At 41.4% G+C, this 19,794-nt stretch overlaps 1 long non-coding RNA gene across 1 annotated transcript in view; it reads right to left on the reverse strand.

Moving 5' to 3' along the window:
• Positions 1-15,815, reverse strand: part of LOC149863586 (uncharacterized) — a 71,646-nt gene extending 55,831 nt beyond the window's left edge. Inside the window, exon 1 of the long non-coding RNA XR_016442558.1 lies at positions 15,699-15,815. This is a non-coding gene — a long non-coding RNA (uncharacterized LOC149863586). The remainder of the gene's footprint in view (positions 1-15,698) is intronic.
• Positions 15,816-19,794: the final 3,979 nt, after the last annotated feature.

Consider the following 19,794-nt stretch of genomic DNA (forward strand, 5'->3'; position numbering starts at 1 on the left):
TATAAAAAGTGTTTTAAGGTGGGTGTCCAAATCAGCAGGAGGTGAAAAAGGGAAGGCATACTGATTGAGGGCCCTATATAGCTCTTCACCTTCCCTTCTTCCACATTTCCATCAACCTTGATTCACACTTGCCATCTTCTCAAAGTTTCTAGTAACCCCCAAATTAGAATTATGGTTTTATCTCAAATTATTTTTCACTATCAAATGCTTTCAGCACTATTCTCAAAGATTTATATTTTGTGGGTCAGTCTCTTCAATCACAATTGGCTTCTGAGGTTTGAGGGGGATGTTTAGGATGTCACAAGGAGATCTCTTTCACCTTGACTTTGACAGTAACCATGATATTGAATTAATTAAAGATTGAAATCTATCAAGGGTATTAGTTGGGCCCAGATCCACTGTTTTGATTGGCAGTCCCATCATTGCTTCAGACCAATTGGCCTTGAATATCATCAGAATGCCAAAGGGAGCTAGAGTTGAGAAGTATTTGGCAAGGCTATATCTTTCTTTACAATGTGTAAAGTTCTTTTTTAGGATACTCAGAAAAAAAAAAAATCCTGAAGAGGAAAGCTTACAACGGGAAATTTTAAGATTTAGTGTCATTCAAATTATTTAAATTAATTGTATGTAACTTGTTCTTTTGACAGAAAACCTGTTGATTTGTAATATTAATTAAAACTGACCAAAACTTATTACCTACCTTTATTAGGTTATGTTGAGTATAGAAAGTCTGTGGATAGAGTACAGAGCTGCAGTTCCTATTGGAAAGAGGATCTCAGATATTTAATTTCTATTGGTGAGCAACTTCTGTGCCTTTGAAAGGACAGAATGGGTTTGGCTACATTAACAGCAGTTAGATCTTGTTTCAGCAGATATTATGAAATCTTTCCTTCCTATTGTAAGATTGATGCAGTGGTGATGTGTAGGGGGTACATGGGGGTGCACCTGCACCCCCCTGAGAGTTCTGCTGCACCCTCTGTTAGGCCATGCTCCCTGTTTAGCTGACAGGCAAGGGGCAGGTGAGAGTGCCAGTGTCCCGCCTGTGAGTGCCGGCCGGGGAGTGGGACCACCAACAAAAGCGGCCACGCTGCTTCTGGAAGTGGCTGCGGGACTTCCGAAAGTGGTGTGGCCACCTTTTGGTGAGTGAGATCGGGTGCAAGGGAGCCCCCACCCCAGTCTATGAATTGGCCACTAAGGGACCTCCGCCCACAAGTCGCTGACTCAAGAGGCACCAGTCACCCATGGATTGATGCGTCTTAACCTGACAAAATACCACACTGGAAAGCCACTATTTGAGGACAGACTTCTAATCAGACTGTACTTTAGTTTCAGTCATGTGCAGTGGAATCCTGGACAAGTTCATGTATTAAATGTTCTTCCAAAGATAAAACATTTGAAGAATTCATCATATCTATCCCAACCTACATCTCTGTTACAGAGTCTAAGTGATCATAACTAATTACAGCTGTAATAACAGCTTCTATCCTAATTGTTTGTTTGGTTTTCTGTTTGTTTTAACAGCGAAGCTTTCTGAAAGAGTTTTACTTCCTCTGTAGCCAGAGAGTATGTGGTTAATTGGTATTTTCCTTTGGTTTTATATGAAAAAACTTTTTTCAATAGTTTTACAAAACATTTGAACATAGCCAGAACAGAGAGTATAGCGTTTATTCTGTCACTTGATAGAATTAGTTCTTTTTACTTTACTGTGGCAGTATAAAATGAGAATATAATATTTTCTAAAGTTTCCTTTTCGATGAGCTTAGCAAATTTAATTTGAAATTCTGTGTTCACAAGTAATGCACTGGTGGAAGGCAAGCCATAGAACAGATGACAAAGGTTATTACATTTTAAAATTACATTTTAAAGATGTTTAATAACTATAAGAAAATAGTTTTAGGGAAACAATAACCGGCAGATTAAAGAGTGAGCTATACAAAGTTATTTAAAAACACGTACTTCTCCTATCACCCCATAGGGACAATTTTCTGTTATCCTATTGGTGTAAAGGGCAAAACTCCATTTGGGATGTTTTAGAGCAGCATGCCCTGAATCTGTGCAGGAAGGTCCCTTCCCATCCTTTGATTCTGACACACCTGGATTTAGCCAGAACAGTGCTTAGAAAAACACTTCTAAATGACTTGTCACTGAGATCTGGGAACACTGTTATCTAAATACTGTTTTAAAGAGGTTTTTTTTTTTTAGTATCAGCTCTGCAAGAGCCGCTTGGACTATAAGACTTCTCAGTGGTCTTCTTCTGGCCCACCTGGCATTAAGCTTCCATATGTCAAATTCTGCCTTTTTGGTTTTTATTGTTTTAAATGCATTGATGTAATCCAAGGCAGAGACTTAAATGAAAATTTTAGTCTTGGTCCTGCCATATCCAAGTAAATGGGATTTTTCTTGTTGACTTAAGTGGGAACAGAATCAAGTCCTTAACATGTGGTGGAAGTTTCATTAGAATCCAGATTGTCCTTCTTTCGATCTTTTATTTTTAACGGTGGCAAAATAGTAAACTTCAGTAAAATCTTACATTTGACTGCATGCCCATAGATACTGGATGGGCCTGAGATGGCAATATCTCTACATGACCTAGTTTGAAACAAACAAAAGTGAAGAACTTAACTTCCTACAAAATAGACCACATTATCTAGAATTCATCTAATTACTTTATTCAACAACTAGCACAAGTTTCCCTGATCATGAATGTTCTCTTAAATCATCCTGACATCTGCTGGGAGGACAATACAGCAATGTGCAGGCAATCCAGAAAGATTTTGGAGTGTTTGGGACAGCTTCCTGATGCAGGTGTTGGAGAGGCCAACAAGAGTGATGCTTTTCTTGACCTGCTGCTCACAAACAGGGAAGAATTGGTGGGGAATGTATTACTGGATGGCAACTTGGGCAGCAGTGACCATAAGATGATTGAGTTGAGGATTCAGAAGCCAGGCAGGCAGCAGAATAAGGACCCTGGAATCCAGAAAAACAGGACTCAGGGAATTAATGGTCAGGCTACCCTGAAAGGCCATTCTGAGTAGGAGAGGAGTCTAGGATAGCTGGCTGTATTTTAAAGAAACCTTACTGAGGGCACAGGAATGAACTATCCTGATACCCAGAAAGACTAGCAAGTATGGCAAAAGACCATCTTGGTTTAGCAGGGAACTTCAACGAGATAAAACACGGAAAGGAAGCTTACTAGAAGTAGAAACTTGGACAAATGACTAGGGAGGAGTATAAAAGTATTGTACAGGCATGCAGGGATGAAATCACAAAGGCTGAAGTGCAATTGGAGTTACAGCTAGCCAGACAGGTAAAGGATAATAAGAAGGGTTTCTATAAGCAGAAGAGGAAGATCAGGGAAAGTGTAGGTACTTTACTAAATGGACAAGGCAACCTAGTGACAGATAATGTGGAAAAGGCTGAAATGCTCAATGCCTTTTTCACCTCAGTCTTCACAGGCAAGGTCAACCTCCCAGACTACTACACTTGGCAGCAAAGTTTGGGGAGGAGGTGAGCAGCCCATAGTGGTGAAAGAACATGTTAGGAATTATTTAGAAAACCTGGACATGTACAAGTCCATGGGGCTGGATGGAATGCACCCAAGGGTGTTGAGGAAGTTGGCCAATGCGATTGCATGGTCACTGGCCATCAACTTTGAAAATGTATTGCGATTGGGAGAGGTCCTGAACGGTGGGAAAACACCAAGTATAGTGCCAAACTTTAAGAAAGGGAAGAAGAAGGATCCAGGAAACTACTGACCTGTCAGCTTCACCTCAATCCTTGGAAAAATCATGGAGCAGATCCTCAAGGAATACATTTATAAGCACTTGGAGAAAAAGAAGGTGATTAGGAACAGTCACCATGGATTTATGAAGGGCAAGTCATGCCTGACAAACCTGATTGCCTTCTATAATGAGATGACTGGCTCTGTGGATGTGGGAACAGCAGAGGATGTGATATACCTTGACTTTAGCAAGGCTTTTGACATGGCCTCCAACAACATTCTCACAAGCAAGCTAAGGTAGTACAGGTTGGACGAATAGACTTTAAAGTGGATATAAAACTGGCTGGGTCATTGGGCTCAGAGGGTAGTAGTCAATAGCTCGATGTCTAGTGGCAGCCAGTATCAAGTAGAGTGCCCCAGGGATTGGTCCTGGGACTTGTTTTGCTTAATATCTTCATCAATGACCTGAAAGATAGGATGGAGTGCACCTTCAGCAAGTTTGCAGACAACACCAGATTTGAGGAAGCAATGGATATCCTGGAAGGCAGGGCTAGGATTCAGAGACACCTAGATAAATTGGAGGATTGGACCAAAAGAAATCTCATAAGGTTCAATAAGAAGAGAAAAGTTATGCACTTAGGGTGAAACAATTCTATGCAGTGGTACAGGTTGGGGACCAGCTGGCTAAGCAACAGCTCTGAAAAAAACAACCTTAGGGTTACAGTGGACAATAAGCTGAATATGAGCCAACATTGTGCCATTGTTATGAAGAAGACTAACTGCGTACTGGGCTGTATTGATAGGAGTGTTGTCAGTAGATCTAGGTGGGATTTAATAGTAACTTTCAACTTCCTGAAGGGAGGTTCCAAAGAGGATGGAGCTAGATTGTTATCACTGGTGACAGATGACAGATCAGGGAGCAATGTTCTCAAATTGCAGCAAGGGAAGTTCAGGTTAGATATTAGGAAGAAATTTCTCACTGGAAGGGGAGTAAAGCACTGAAACAGGTTACCCAGAGAGGTGATAGAATCGCCATCAATAGAGGTTTTTAAGACCTGGCTAGACAAAACCTTGGGTGGGATGATATAGTTATGGATGGCCATGCTTTCAACTGGGGGGCTGGACTACTTGACCTCCTGAGATCTCTTTTCAGCCCCAATTTTTTTAAGATTGTACAATTCTATGTTCTTAACTTAAAGCAGGTGAGCCAGCCAACTGATTTGAGTACTTTTAAAAGTTAAGTTGCCTCTTAAATACTCTGTTGAATTTGGGATCTTATTCTACAGCAATTGAAAAAAATAAAATTCTACTGCCTGAAAAGTATAAATTGAGAAAATTGCAAAGTCAAGTGCATACTGAAAGGAAGTACAGTACTAAAATTCAGAACATAGGCTAATGTGCATGAATACAGGTTTCTCTTTTCAAGGAATGCTCATATCTAAATCTGTATCAGATGGGTGGATTCCAAAGGAATCAAATTTTAATATGGCGAAAAGCTCATATTCTTAGGTTTGAACAACAGGTCGGATTCCTTGTAAAATAGAAAAAAAAAGAAAGAAAAACAGCAAAAATATCTCCTATAGAAAATCATTTCTATTTCTTTTGAATTGATTTTACATTAGGATGGCCAACATCCTACACCATGACACCACAGTGAGACACATAAAAAAGATAATTTCTAGAGTCATACTAGGGTTGGATCCTTCTCACATCTCATACTAACTATTAGTGTGGGAGAGAAAGAGTATTATGTCTAACTGTCCAGTAGAAATTAAAATCAAGGAACTTGAACAAGCAGAAGTTTAGTAGTGATCTCTTAGCATGCCTACTACATTCTTGCTCTACATTACCCTTCCAGTGGACTTAGACTTGCATAGATTATAACTACTATCAGATGCCCTTAAAGAAATCCCCACATATACCTTAAAACTGAGGATCAAGTTGCTTATGGAGTTATAATGGGGTATATGGCTTCTTCTTGGCCTACTGATGGGGATATGCCTGCTTGTTGGCTTTTGTAATATATCATAGAAGATCTTATCAGTGGCTAGGACATAAATCAAAAAAGTGTAATAAGGGAGTTATCTTATTTTGAGGTAATTTGATAAAAAAGCAAAATAAAATGGAACTTTCCCCCCTTCCTATAAATTGAAATTAATTTCTAGAAACTTGCTCTCTTGTCTGTCACATTTGAAAGATGATGGAGATGGTATACAAAGGAGCATAAGTGGGCATGTCTACATGAGATGCATTACTGCACGGTTGCCTAATTTACTGCTCAGCAAGCACATGCTTCTACACATGCATATGCTTACTGAGCAGTAAAGACCCTTAATTGTGCTTAAATTTGCCATGGAAGCAGGTGGTGCCATGAGCCTGGCCTGTCCTACCCTGGGGACAGGGTGGGGGAAATGGCTGCCTGTGGCCAGTACCCAGCAGGCCACTGGACCTAGGGGAACACATGCGGATGGGGGATCAACTTCCTGGCCCGATTTACCATGGCCCCTGGGCACCCGTGCATGGCTGACCCCCAATCTGAAGCTGAACAGTGCAGAGGCACTGGTGTGGAGCATCTTCTCTCTGAAATGTTGCAAACTCTCACAAAAGACTTCTGTCTCTTGGCTCTGCAGAGCCAGCATCTGGACATGGGGAAGAAGCAACAGGGCCTAGTGGGGATGTGGGCTCAGGGACACTGTCATCCAGCACTAGAGCCCTCTAGATTCGCCAGCTGCATCAGAGGTGCGTGCAGGACTGGAACACCTCCTGTGGTCTGTTGCCCCTAGGAAAGCCTTCTGCTCACTGCATGTGCTTTGGTGTGTGCACCATGGAGGAACAGCTTGAGGTCAGGGTGCTGGCACTGCCCTTGGGCTTTGCCCCCTAGGCACACCCATCCCATGGTCCCCCACTCAAAGACACCAAAAACACAGATTCTGTACATAGTTTTTAAACTGGGAAGATTTTTTTATTGTTGGTGAGTGGGGAGGGTACTGAAAGGGCTCTGTTTGTTAGGGAGGAATGGGGAAGGGGGAACAGTTGGTTCAGGGAGAAGGGGGGAAGAGGCTCCATGTGTTGGGGAGGAAGAGGGGTGCATACTGTGAGGGGATTAACATTTTATTCTTAGAATCCATGCCTAGAATGAGAGTGGTCCTGTGGGTGGGCAGGGGGTAGGGGATCTGTGGACAGCAGGACAGGTGGGTGACAGGGGGGAGTAGCGCTTCAGATAGTAGTCCATGAAAGCCTCCAACACCCAATGCCCTGGCCCCTGCTGGTGGGTGTGTGGCTCTTATGGGGCCTCAGTGGAGGGAACTTGCTGCTGCCACTGCTGCCACAGCAGATGCTCTCACTACCTCCATCAGCTGTGCCTTTTCTGCCCAGGCCTCATGGAAGAACTCTCCCTGGGCCTCACAGATATAATGCAGGACACAGGCTATGACAATGACCCAAGGGAGGTTCTCCTCTGCAACTTAAAGGGGGACAGAATCTCTTGAGGCAGCTGAAGGTGCACTCAACCATGGCATGGGTCTAGCCCAGGCACCAGTTAAAGTGGGCCCTGGCAGAGTAGAAGCAGGTATGCAGGGTCCCTGATCTGCAGAGGTGGGATGATGATGATGATGATGATGGTGAACAGCTGTAGGTCTGCCACCCCAGCATGCATCACACACTCTCTACCAGTGCAGCCAGGCTGGAGTTTTGAAATACACAGGTGTTGTGTGCACTGCCCACCCAGTCAGCCTTCACATGTGTGAACATCCCCTAGAGGCTCATGATGGCCTGCAGGACAATGGAGTGGAACCCCATGGCTATAATAGGGGCAGGCAGGTGACCAGTATGTGGGTCCCATATGCAGGACCCTAATACACTGCAAGAAGCCCAGTGCACAGAACCATGCTACCACCACCTGGGGGATGTGAACATGAAGCATGGTGCCTGACAGCACATCCTGGAAGGCACCACACACCTCCAGGACAACCTTCCTGGTAGTGGCTTTGCCCATGTGAAACAAATAGCTCATATACTGGAGGCTGGCAGGAGCGGCCATCTTGAGTAGCACCAGGGCCAGGGGAGTATCAGTAGAAAGGGCCGGGCAAATGCCGGTGTCCTGACATCCACTGCTTATTGTCCCAGTTCTGTTCTACAAGGAGCTGCCACTAGTGCTGGCTAGTGCAGAGGGCCCAGAGGCCATGGGGCTCTAGGCCCAAGAGGGTAACAACAGCTCTGGCAGTGGTCTCATGGAGTCCCTCATCAGTGTTCCTGGTGGCAGCAGCTGTGTGACAGCAGCGGGAATTCTGGGGGGGCATACTGTGGGCGGGCAGGTGATCACTGCATGTGGGGGAGCTGGGTGGGGTGAGTTAGCCTTGAGCCAGGCGATGGCCAGCACGGCAGGCCAACAGGGTGACTAAAGCAGCCAGCAGGCTCCTGGGATCCTGTTCCTCACTCCCAGGGACAGGGACTGGGGCAGTTGTAGTGCAGGGAGGCACAGTGGGCACAAACACAGCTTCCACATGCTGCCTCTGCACATACATGTTAGTGTATTCTTTTATCTTGTTCTCCTAATATCTCCTCTCTTAAATTTGCATAAATGTAAGTTGTGCTTGATTGTTATATGGTGCATGTTAAGTTAATTTCTCTATTTTTTCCATTATCTAAACCAGGAATCACTGTGGAGTCATACACTTCTTATTCCTCTCTCTTTTCATTATTTGTATATATTAGAAGAGCAAGGATTCTTTCCTGTAAGTGACAACATATAAACTTTTCAGTTTTCTCTGTACATTTTATTTACATATGAATCAAGTAAAAAGATTTTCCAATTAAGTCTGATTATAGAATAAGATTTACACAGATACTCTGAGTAATCTGTAAAAGATACAGATGACAGCATTTAGGTACTCTCCTATGTAGGGATACTAAGAAACTGCACTGCTGTATTGCCAGAGAGGAATTATGCTGCAGGAGAAACTCCCTGAGCTCCCAACAGGGGGCACGACCAGATGAGTGTGGATGTGCGGTGTGCACCTGTCGGCAGTGCCACATGCTGCAAACACTGCACATGTAGGCGTTCCCTGTGCTGCTACTCTGCTGGGTGGGGGTAGTGGTGGGACTGACCCCAGGATATCCAAAGGTCAAAAAAAAACACTGCTAAAAAAAGCAGGGTGGCATGTGGCAGCATGCGCTGCCCAAAACTGGAGCCTTGCCGGCTACAGCCATGCTCGGCCTCTGGCCAGGCTCCCTGATGCAGCAGCACTATGGCTGCAGCTCCAAGAGGACCCCAGGTAAGGCTACTGGGGCCAGCACAGTTGCTCACCCCAGCCTGCTATACCCCACGCGAGGCAATGTGCCAGACACCAGAATGCACATGGCATGGGCATTCCCTGGGGACAAGAAGCAGTAGTATGTCACTGCTACTTGTCCCAGGGAAAACACACATTCCCACTTGTGGAGATGTGCCCAGAGAGAACAAACGTAGGCTAGCATAGATAGAGGATGACATCATAACTTTGCCTGTGGTATCCCTCAATAACGAAGATCATCATCTCTGGGTGTCCACAATAGGGTGAACTGTCCACTTGCTGTCCTGAAGTACAGGGAGGTAATTTTCTTCAGTTCCTAATGCACCACTCCCTACTAAAGCCAGAGTAGGGGCTAAAGAAATTGGTAGCCCAGTTAACAGGTAGAGCTGGATTGCAATTCAGTACCTGTCACTGTTCCCAGTAGGTGAACCTATGCTGGCAACTTCTTCACCTCTGTCCATGCACCCATCCCCATTCAGCTGTAATCCTTCCTAGACAAAGGCTGCCTCTTACAATATATTTGTACAGTGTGTATAACAGAGCTTCAAACCTCAGGTAGGATACCTGTGTGCTACTGTAACAACTATGATAACATTTTAACTCAGTGGTGGTGGTCTTAAAAGGATTTGAAAATGCACGTTTAAACAAGCAATGCATGCACATATAACCACAGGCTTGTACCGAGTAAACATTTGAACAATTTTGAACTCTTCTTATATCAAATCATGTTTGCAGGGGTATTACTTTACAATTCATAGGATCAGAGATGAACAGATGTAAAGATAGACAGACATTGCTGGCTATTTTCAGTATAGCTTCAGGGAAATGTATATTCCTCTACATTTATTTATAGGCCTTAGCATTTGGGGGGAAAATAGTGAATGGGAAAAATACAGACAGTGTAGCCAGATGCTGCATGCGTTTCTAGGGATCATAGACAAACGCATCCATTGACTGTCCACAAAAATCAAAAATAGTTGCTTGCAGCAGCTCAGGTAAGGAGCAGCTAACTGATGAGGTGGCATCATCAGCAGCAATTCAGATAGCCCAGAAGGATAATTCATTTGCTGAAACAGGAGCAGATGTCAATAGAGACAGCTTGTCTGGTTGTTCAGATGCTGATTCTGTAGCATGTGTCAATGGGACAGGCCTGTCAGACAGCCTATTTGTGAAGCCATGTCTTAATCATTTTTGAGGACAAAGTGACATTTTGCTGCAGGCAATAAGAAAAAAAATTAAAAACTAGTTAGAACAAACCAAATTTTCAATTTTCTATTGAGAAACTGAGTTGCTAACCAATGTCCTTTTTTAAATGAAAAAAATCCTGCCTGAAAGATGTGTTTCCATTTTCAAAAGAAATTGATATTTTATGGACCAGAACTTGGCATAGATGTGCAAAACTATTCTGCTGATTCTCTTAGCCAGCCTGGGTCTTATGAGTAGCTTTAAAATCTTTCCGAGGTACCATTCCTTGTTTCAGAACTATAACACATAGATTGATGCCTTAATTAAGAAAGCACAGGAAAGCGCACTGAGGGGGCCACTAAATCATATGCGAAAACAGGATAAGTTATTTTTTGAATCCCTTTGTGTACATGCAAGAGGTACACAAAGGTGCATTTGGGAGGTTGCATGTAGCCAGTAGTAAAACATCATTAAACTTTCTAAAATTTATAAATGATAATTATGAAAATATTAATTAGCTGGTGCAAAAGATTTCACCCAACAAGGTGCAATTGTTTTGGACCTCATTATAACAACATTAATTAAATCACTGATTATTTTCATTACAGGAAAAAATAATCCAGGTGACCAATCCCAAACAATAATATATTTATTTAATGTCTCAAAAATGCTGATTTCCCAATACTTAGGAAGCCTAGGGGCCAAAATTTAATGCAGTAAAAAACTAAATAGGGAAACATGAATTAAAATTATTTCAGAAGAGTTTACAAGAAGTTCAAAATACCAAATTGTAAAAGAAGGCAACTTTTCAAAATACCTATCCTTCCAAAGTGGTGAAATGAAGATACTACTTAGAAACAAAAAAGCAATAAAGTAATAAACAGGCAAAAAAGAAAATTAATGATAACACAAATTGGAATATTGATTAAGTTAAGACTTAAGCAAAAAAAAATCCTTTACTAGCTAAAAATAAGAAATCAGCAAGAATTTAAAATGTTGTGCAAATATTTAAACAAAAAAGGAAAAGAACAAGTCAAACAAACTATAGAATGGTTATTAAGACAAGCTACAAGGAGAAGTCATGTTCTGTATCCTATAATTTCTATATTAAAAGGCACTGCTTCAAATAGATTAACCATGCCAACTACTTATTTCTGAACACTGTGCTCTAAATCTCCTTGTTAACACCTGATTAAGGCTGGTTACCATATAATTTTGGGCCCGGGAGAAATAATTAACTAAGCACACAGCAGCTTGTTCACTGTCCAGGTGCTACTTAAGCCACCTGTCCTTCCCCGGTTTGTGCAAAAAAAACAAAAAAAGGGCAGACTTTTGCACAATACGAAGTTTTGTCAGGAGAACTTTGCTGAGAACAGTAAGGCTTCTGCTGCCATGTGGCAACTGCTCACCTACTTACAGAATTAGCTGGCCAACAGGCACATTGACCAATTTGTTGGTTACTTCATAGGCCCACCATATGCAACTTAGACTATAATGAAAAAGCTAATACAAAATTCAATTAATAAGGCATTAAAGCATAGGAATATATATGCGTCCAGCGTATGTTGTTTTATCAAAGCAGGTCTTGTTAAACTATCTTGAATTTATTCTTGTATGTGATTATAAGTTTTATTGATAAAGGTAATTGCATAGCTATCAGACTCCTGAAATGCGTTTGATTTAGGGCCACAAGACTCTTTCATTAAAACATTATCATTAGTATGAGATGTACTGATATTGTATAAACAGGCTGAGATTTGGCAGACTGACAGATCTTAAATCTGAGTCATCAATGGGAATAATCATTGAATTGTAGTGTTTTTACTGGTGCCAAAAGGATTACAACTTGGTCCTCATGCTATTCAATATTTTCATCACTTATTTCTACACAACTATAGAAGTCACTTCAGGAAAAAATGTGCAGATTATGCAAAGACTGAAGAGGTAAATAACAATGAAAACAAGACAGTTATGTGACAGTTGTGTGATCTGGATTGTGTGCTAACCTGGGCCCATTCAAACAGAATGGGTTTGAAAACAGCCAAATGCAAAATAGAGACAGCTGCAGTTCATTAGATGTGCCTGCCCTGTGCTTCTTTGCCTGGCTTCACATTGGCTTGACCAGATGCGAGAGTGCTAGTCATGAATGCAACAAGAGCAAACGGGCTGCCCAATGAAGCCAAGGAAATTCTGGCACAGATTGTGTCCCATAGTAAATTGGAAGAAATTATAACGCTTGAGAGAGTGCAGGGAAGAGCCACAAAATTAATATAAGACTAAAGAAGCCACTTTACACAGTGAGAGACTTAAAGACCACAATATGTTTTGTTTATCAGAAAAAAAGTTTGAGAAATTATTTGATTGCAGGGTGTAAGTACCTACAGAGAGAAAATACTGGGCACTAAAGGGCTATTTTGCTGAACAGAGAAAGGCATAATGTGAAACACTAGTTGGAAGTTGAAACCAAATGAATTCAGATTGGGAACAACGCACAAATATTTAATAGTGAGAAGAGGCAATAATCCTCTGGAACAAACTACTCACGGAAATAGTGAGCTCGCCATTTCCTGACATCTTCCGATCAAGACTGAAAACCTTTCTGAAGGATATATTGGAGGCAAACAAAAATGATTGGGCTTTGGAAGGAGAATGCTAATTGCTTTTGTACCTTACAAGGAAGGAATTTAACCCATTCAGGGAGGATGAAAGATGGTCTGGACAGGATGAATTTAAGGCTCAATACCTCCTACTTCCAGAAGAAAAAAAAAATTTTCAATGTCCTGCTTCAAAATATACTTGTTTAACACACTATACTGAAAGACAAATTCCAGTCCCAGCCCATTTAAAAATCTTAAATTTGCTTTTGCTAATGTGGGAGGGATTTCATCAGAGAAAATCTAAAATCCCAACTCAGGAGGTTCAGGTATGACCTTTCTGTTACTTGTTCCTTTTATAGTTTTATTTCTTCCCATGTAATGGCACTTGTTCTGAGCAACTAAGTGACTAGTTACATCTGTTGGTTATTTTCACTGTAGCTCTATTGAGAGAGGCGTGGTGATCTTTTTAAAAAGGAAACGTGTTTTCCTCAGTCTTAGAATTCAAGATGTCTGAAAGAGAAACTTTCCAATAAAGCACAACACAACAATTACCTGCAGCCAGAGCACAAGCACAGAGGATTTCAAGCCAAAAGCAGACTCTTCTGAAAAATTTAACTGAGAAGTATGAAAAAGCAACATTCACTAAAGAGGAGAGTCTCAGACCTTGCATAATTATTTATGTTTGGGCTCTGAATTTACGGGAAAGCTTTGAATTCTCCTGTTCCCAAACCTATTTCACATGTAAAGTATTCAGTAACCTCCAGAGCTGCTGGCTGTAGAGTTGAGGAATATCATGCTGAGTTTCACATGACTGGTATTACCTACCACATCACTGATCATTTACTTTACATTTAGCAGCTCAAGATAGTTTGTGTCCATTTTCTCCAAACAGTAGTTGTGCCTGGATTTTTGTGACCGAGTGACTTCTTGTACTAGACAAACATGGGTATTCCTGTGATGACATATTATCATTTTTTATAGGATAAATTAACATTTGAAAAGAACCCAAATAAAAAAAAAATGGGTCCCAACTGATAGCATCCATCTCAAGGTCTTCTTATATGAAGACTCTTTGGATGTAGCCATTGTATAGAAAAGGGCAGTCTGCAAAATACTTCCAGACCCACATTTTCAATACTATATTATGTCCATTACTGGAGTTTTTATTCAAATTCATCTCAAATTATTTACAAAGTAATAGCCTGTAATGTTTAACCAAGTATATTAAATATGACAGAACTTCTTAATTTCTGCCAGACCTTACAAGAAAACAGAGATGAATAACACACAAAATGTGAATTGTATTTTGGCCATGTGCTGATTTTGACTAAAATGCATTGATGGCATCATGAATTAACAGGCAGGAAGCAACACCTGTCATATCAGGTTATTGTTCTTCTGATGAAGGCTTTCCTGTGCAATATCCAGTGCCACCTGGCATTGGTAATATTAGAATCATCGTGTTTCTCTCACTATTTCTAGTTCCTGAAGCTGGGAAGGTGGAGACAGCATATCTGAAAGTTAGTTTTACAAAATGTTTTATGATTAAATTCTCGTCCCCCTAAAATTTCTAGGCAACATTTGCAGATGATCTGTGTTTTAGTTCACTTGGTTTACCTATCCCCATTACTTTGTATCCTACAGTGGAGTTGATATTTCATCAATAGCTCTAAAGATCTGATTGACATATATGAAGTTGTGGACTTGTAATAAAATTAGTTTCTGATATAATTCACTGAAGTACAACAGAGGCACTTTTGTATCGTTTTTTTTCCTGTACACCTGATAGACTCTTCTTGATCACCTCATGCTGATCTCAGCTTCCGTTAATCAGCTAAAGGACGTTATACAGTAGTTCTATTACAATTTTATGCACATTCATCCTTTCCTACAGTTTCAGAATAATGAATTATTGCTGCCCAAATGCCCATGACATTCAAGTTCAAAAGGTGGATTCAAACATCATATTAATATTATCTCCATACTTGCACTGTTTGTTTGATACTAAACTTACCGTGCAGACCCCATTATATACATTATATTTACCAATTACCAGCATTTGTTTCTATTTCTTTAAAGATACCCATGCAATCACCTGCAATCACAGGAAATAATGCACACCTTTGATTTTCAATTCTCATTCATGGCCCTACTCCAACTCATCTGTCTGATTTATTATCTCCTGTGAGGAAACTTTATACTCAGGATGCCCACCTTCTATTTGTGTCTCTATCTTATAAGAGAACAGTGGGTGCCCAAAGCTTTTCCTGTTGCTATGCCATCTGCCCAGACTTCTTTAGTCACTAAACATGGGCAGTTCATTTCTTTCCTTTTATTTGCATTATCACTGAACTCAGCTTCTTTTGGTTTTAAGATAATGAATCTCTTAAAATTGCTGATGATTTAAGATTAGATTGTGTTGAGGAGGAAGAGAAACACCACCTTGACCCAGGGGAAATTCATGGAATCAAATAAAGGCATAAATCCTCCCTGAGCTCCCTGCTGTTGAGTAGCCTATTCCCCTGCTCTCTAGGGGCTAGTCCACAGTGGATTGAAATGGGGAGGTTCAGGCCAAGGTACTACCTAAATCCTTTTTCCCTTTCTATTCTTGGGAGCAATATACCCCCAGGGGAATAGAGGAGCAGAGCACTGCTTCAAGTTATGCTCTTAAAACCAGTACATGAAAGACAGCTGCTCTGTGAACACAACCCTGGCAATTCCCTGCAGAAGCCAACTTCATCAGAGCCCAAAAAGGACTTCATATCTGGAAAAAAAACCCAGGTAAACCAAGGTGCAACCAAGAAGATTTATAGTTAGTTTCTGTTCCCAGAATAACCCACAAGGGAAATCTATTACATGTAGGTTTGTGTTCAGTTTTATGGAAAAAGCTTCTGTCCTGCATACCTTCTAAAACCGGGTCCCAGGCGCACAAGCCAGGTGGATGGTATCTTCGAGTGTAACACCAAGAGAACCCCACAGCACCGGCAGTCGCACAAAGCCAACGTGGAAGCAGAGGGATTCTGCACGGATGGCTCTACATGCCCCTTCAGCTTGCACAGACCTTTGTATTCCCAAGCAATCTGGGGAGTGGAGGCCAGTCCTGTTCTCACACAGATGTTGATTGATCCCTTTGTGAGGCCTCTCAAAAGCCTTATGGGACTTCTGGCCACAATGTATTTCCTAAAATATCCAAGCCAGTTGTTTTTTGTTTTTTTTCATGGTGCAGTATGCTCTATCACTAGCTAGCTTTTAATGCAAGTTCTCTCACAAAAACCATACTCCCCTCTCATTAAATCAGCACTTTGCTTTCTTACAGCAACTTTCTTTCTCTCCCCATCCATTAACATAACAAAGTGCCTGTGAAAGCTGCTTGTTTATTTGACCTCTGTACAGAGGGAACTCCCTCGGCTGGAGTACACTACAAGAAGCTCCTCTCATTTCTCATCAGTTCAGCAGCTCAGACCCAGAGAGGCAGTATTCAGGGACAAGAAGGTAATCCAGTCTCTGTGGCCTTCAGTCCCTATGTTCATTCAATGCCTGGCCATACTGAAAAGGCAAAAGTTTCAAGATATCATTGCAGAAATCTGGCTATTCACTAATTAACAGATGGCCTCTTAACATATCCCAAAACTTATGCCCAAACCTAACCTGGCTGTGAATTAACAACCCCAAAGTATCTATATCACTTCCTCAGTCTTCCAATCACAGAGCCTTCAGTTATGATGAACACTGAACTAAATGCTAAATTTTAAGTTTTGTCCAGTATAAGCAACTCTATAAAATGCTTTTTATAGTTCCATCCCACTTTTTCTCTCTGCTTTTCAGATATCAGGTCCCAAACCAGGATTACCAACCCCATATTTTTTTTTTTACTGACAATCTGTAAACTTTTACTGACAAACAAGCTTTTTTCCTGACATATGTATTTATTGATATACATTTTACATAATGTAAATATCAACCCTGCTTGCCTGTAGCAATTATTTTATACCATACTTCCCCTACTCATCCTACAACATGACACCTCCAGTTGCATCCTATGTTGTGCTATTCCCTCCACCCACTTCCAGACGGATGCCTGCCAGCCCCACTGCCTGATCCCTGCAACCCACTGGGCTATTCCCTTCCAGCCCTGGAGCTCCATCCCAGCTGCATGGACTCCTTCCTTCTTGTCTTGTCTATCCTAGGACCATGAACGCCTTTTGTAGTAATAGAAGTTATTTTTTAGAGATGCTCCCTAACAGGAGACTGAAGGAGTTGGGAATTTGAAGATAGCTCCTCAGTTAGGGAGCACCTGATTAGTCACGAGAGCGAGACTAGAGGCCTGCTGAGGATCATCTTCTCTGCAATAAAACTTGTTAGTACTTTTCATTCTGTATATACCTGCATTTACTGAAGCTAGTGAATATTTTGAGTTGAATGCTGAGCAGCCACTGTGGGCAGGTGACAGCTGGAACATTCAGTGGCAGCACATGGCTGAGGCAGGAGGAGGGAAGGGGTAATGAAGGCTCACATGGGCCAGCAAGCCCTAACAGACAGTTGCTCCAGCTTAGACACAAGGTGGCACCCAGCTGTTCAGTCTGTCGATTGACACTTCTAGCCTCACTTCAACAGTGACGAGAAGTCATATTAGCTTCTTTTTTTTTCCAGACAGTTCCATTTTTATAGACTTCATGGACAGGCATTTTTTTATGGAGAGTTGGCAACCCTGTTCAGAATCTACTATGATCTTGCTGTGTTTTACATCTGAAAATATGCACATGGCACAAGAAATTAACCAGCCATTATGACCTGGTTTCAGCAAGGCCTTGTGGGTATAACAATTCTGACAATATTGTTCTTTGCTGGGCCTAAAACTTAAAACTATGTACTGGCTCTTCCTGACCAACCTAAACAAAGGGTCAGCTTGTGTTGCTAATTACAGAAGAAGGCTTGTGATCCCGTAAGTAAAGCATATCATCATAGAAATACTGTTGCTTTAATATTGAAATATATTTGAAAACTATTATTGTTCATCCAAAGAGTTGTTCCCCTGACAGCCAAAACAATATTTTCTATTTAAAAATCTGGAGCAACTGCAGTTTATAGAAAGGAAACCTGATTAACTCTCCACAGAGTCTTGGTTATTGCTCTTACTGAACTAAACTGAACATCAGTGGGGATCAGTCAGGGTTATCAGAGAAACAGGATTTAGTCTTTTGGGAAACTTAAAGATTAGTATCTGCTATATGTATGAGACAGCATATGAGCCTCTGAACAGCCACATTGATTTCAGTGGGACTACTCATATAGAGCAGAGCATGCCCTAACCCATATGGTTTTCCTGTTTTGCAAAGCAGCTTCATGAAAGCTTCAGTTATGAAAATTTGAGATACTGAAAAACAATCACCCAAAGAATACAGTATAATGCACATATTCAGTATGAGACAGTCCATTTTATAAGTTTATAAGGCCCTTCTTAGTACTAATTTAGGAACCATCTCTTTAAAAACCAATACAATTAATATTGCATGAATTCCTGTTCAGCTATAAAATGCCCCTAAGCTTAATCCATCTCCCTGGTGGTAGTTAAAAGCTGCTGACTAAAAATGCAGGGTAACAGAATCTGGAAGTTTACTAGACATTTGCAACACCAAATGACTTGATTGAAAAGGGCAATTAAAAAGTTTTTAAGTTCTGGCAGTTGAAGAGGCCAGTGCCATTTTGGGCTGTATGTGCTGAGGCATCACATCACAGAGCAGGGAAATAACAGTCCCTCCTCTTACCCTGACTCTGGTGCATACATACAAAGTGCTGAATACACCTCCTCATCAGAAATTAGAGGGAGCTCTGAGCTGAGCAAATGAACCATCAGATCGCTGGAGTCCTTAGTTTATGAGGGAAAGTTTAGGTCTGACTACAGATGCTGTATGTGTGTGAGAGAGCAAGCATTTAGATTTAATGAATTTTCCCATTTTTAAGGGCTCTGCCTAGTCTTGTACAGTCATTTTGTTCACAGGGTTCCTACAAGGAGTGACATAGGATGATGTACATAGACTGAGTAATTGACCTACTCATGGATGATCCTCCAGGGAGGAAAAGACAGACTCCCCCACCCCCATACACACACAACTACAAACAGCTATAGTGAGCTGCTTTGTACAAGTAAGTGTGTTTTGGCTCAATTCTTATTGCTAAAACATGCCCTGTGCTACTGCAGGCAAAGCAGGGAAGGGCTCAGCTTTACAGTTCATGAAGCAGGTCTCTGCCCCACCACCCTTCCCCCAGGTTCCCTAAATCCTGCCCTTCCCAACCTCAAATTAGAACCATACGTATCTCATAGTTTATTGGACTCATGAGCCTAGAGATTGAAGGCATTCTTCCATGTAGGATTCTTGGACATGTGCTTACTTTGTATCAGCACTGCCTATTGTCACTACCTGACAGGCACTCTGCTACTACTATTGATATTAGAAATGATGAAGTGCTAGCTACTGAAATGGTACACTCCTACAACAGTAGTAGGACAGTTACAATGAATGAATGAAGATAAAGGATACTGCAAACCATCTGCAGAGGTATGGAGGGGCAGCATCTTTTATACTACTTGATTGCTCCTATAAGGGCTAAATCTACTCAAAGGTTTAAAAAGTTTAAACTAGAAGTGTAGAGAGTAGCTTTCAGGAGGCAAGCCCTTCACAGAAATCTAAGCATAGCTCATTTTATGCTGCTCCCAGAGAAGGGTAGAACAGGCAAGGCATAAAGGATATAATTTGCTTCTTAATACAGCCATCTCTCTAAATAGCAACCAGTCCTCCACTTACAAGCATACTGTAGGGCCCAGTGTCCTATAGCCACATCCCTTTATAAAGTGCAGGAGGAAAGAGGTTAATCTCCTACAGCTGGTTTAGCAGAACTAGCTTGCACTCAGTATAGGCAGCTGTGGTCTTTCTAGCCATCAGAAAAGGGCTACCCTCTTCTATGCCATACTCTGGGTGGGTGTCTACTCCTTCCATCATCA

Source organism: Crocodylus siamensis, chromosome 5 (assembly GCF_052110815.1).
Source record: "Crocodylus siamensis isolate JL-2025a chromosome 5, ASM5211081v1, whole genome shotgun sequence".
NCBI lineage: Eukaryota > Metazoa > Chordata > Crocodylia > Crocodylidae > Crocodylus > Crocodylus siamensis.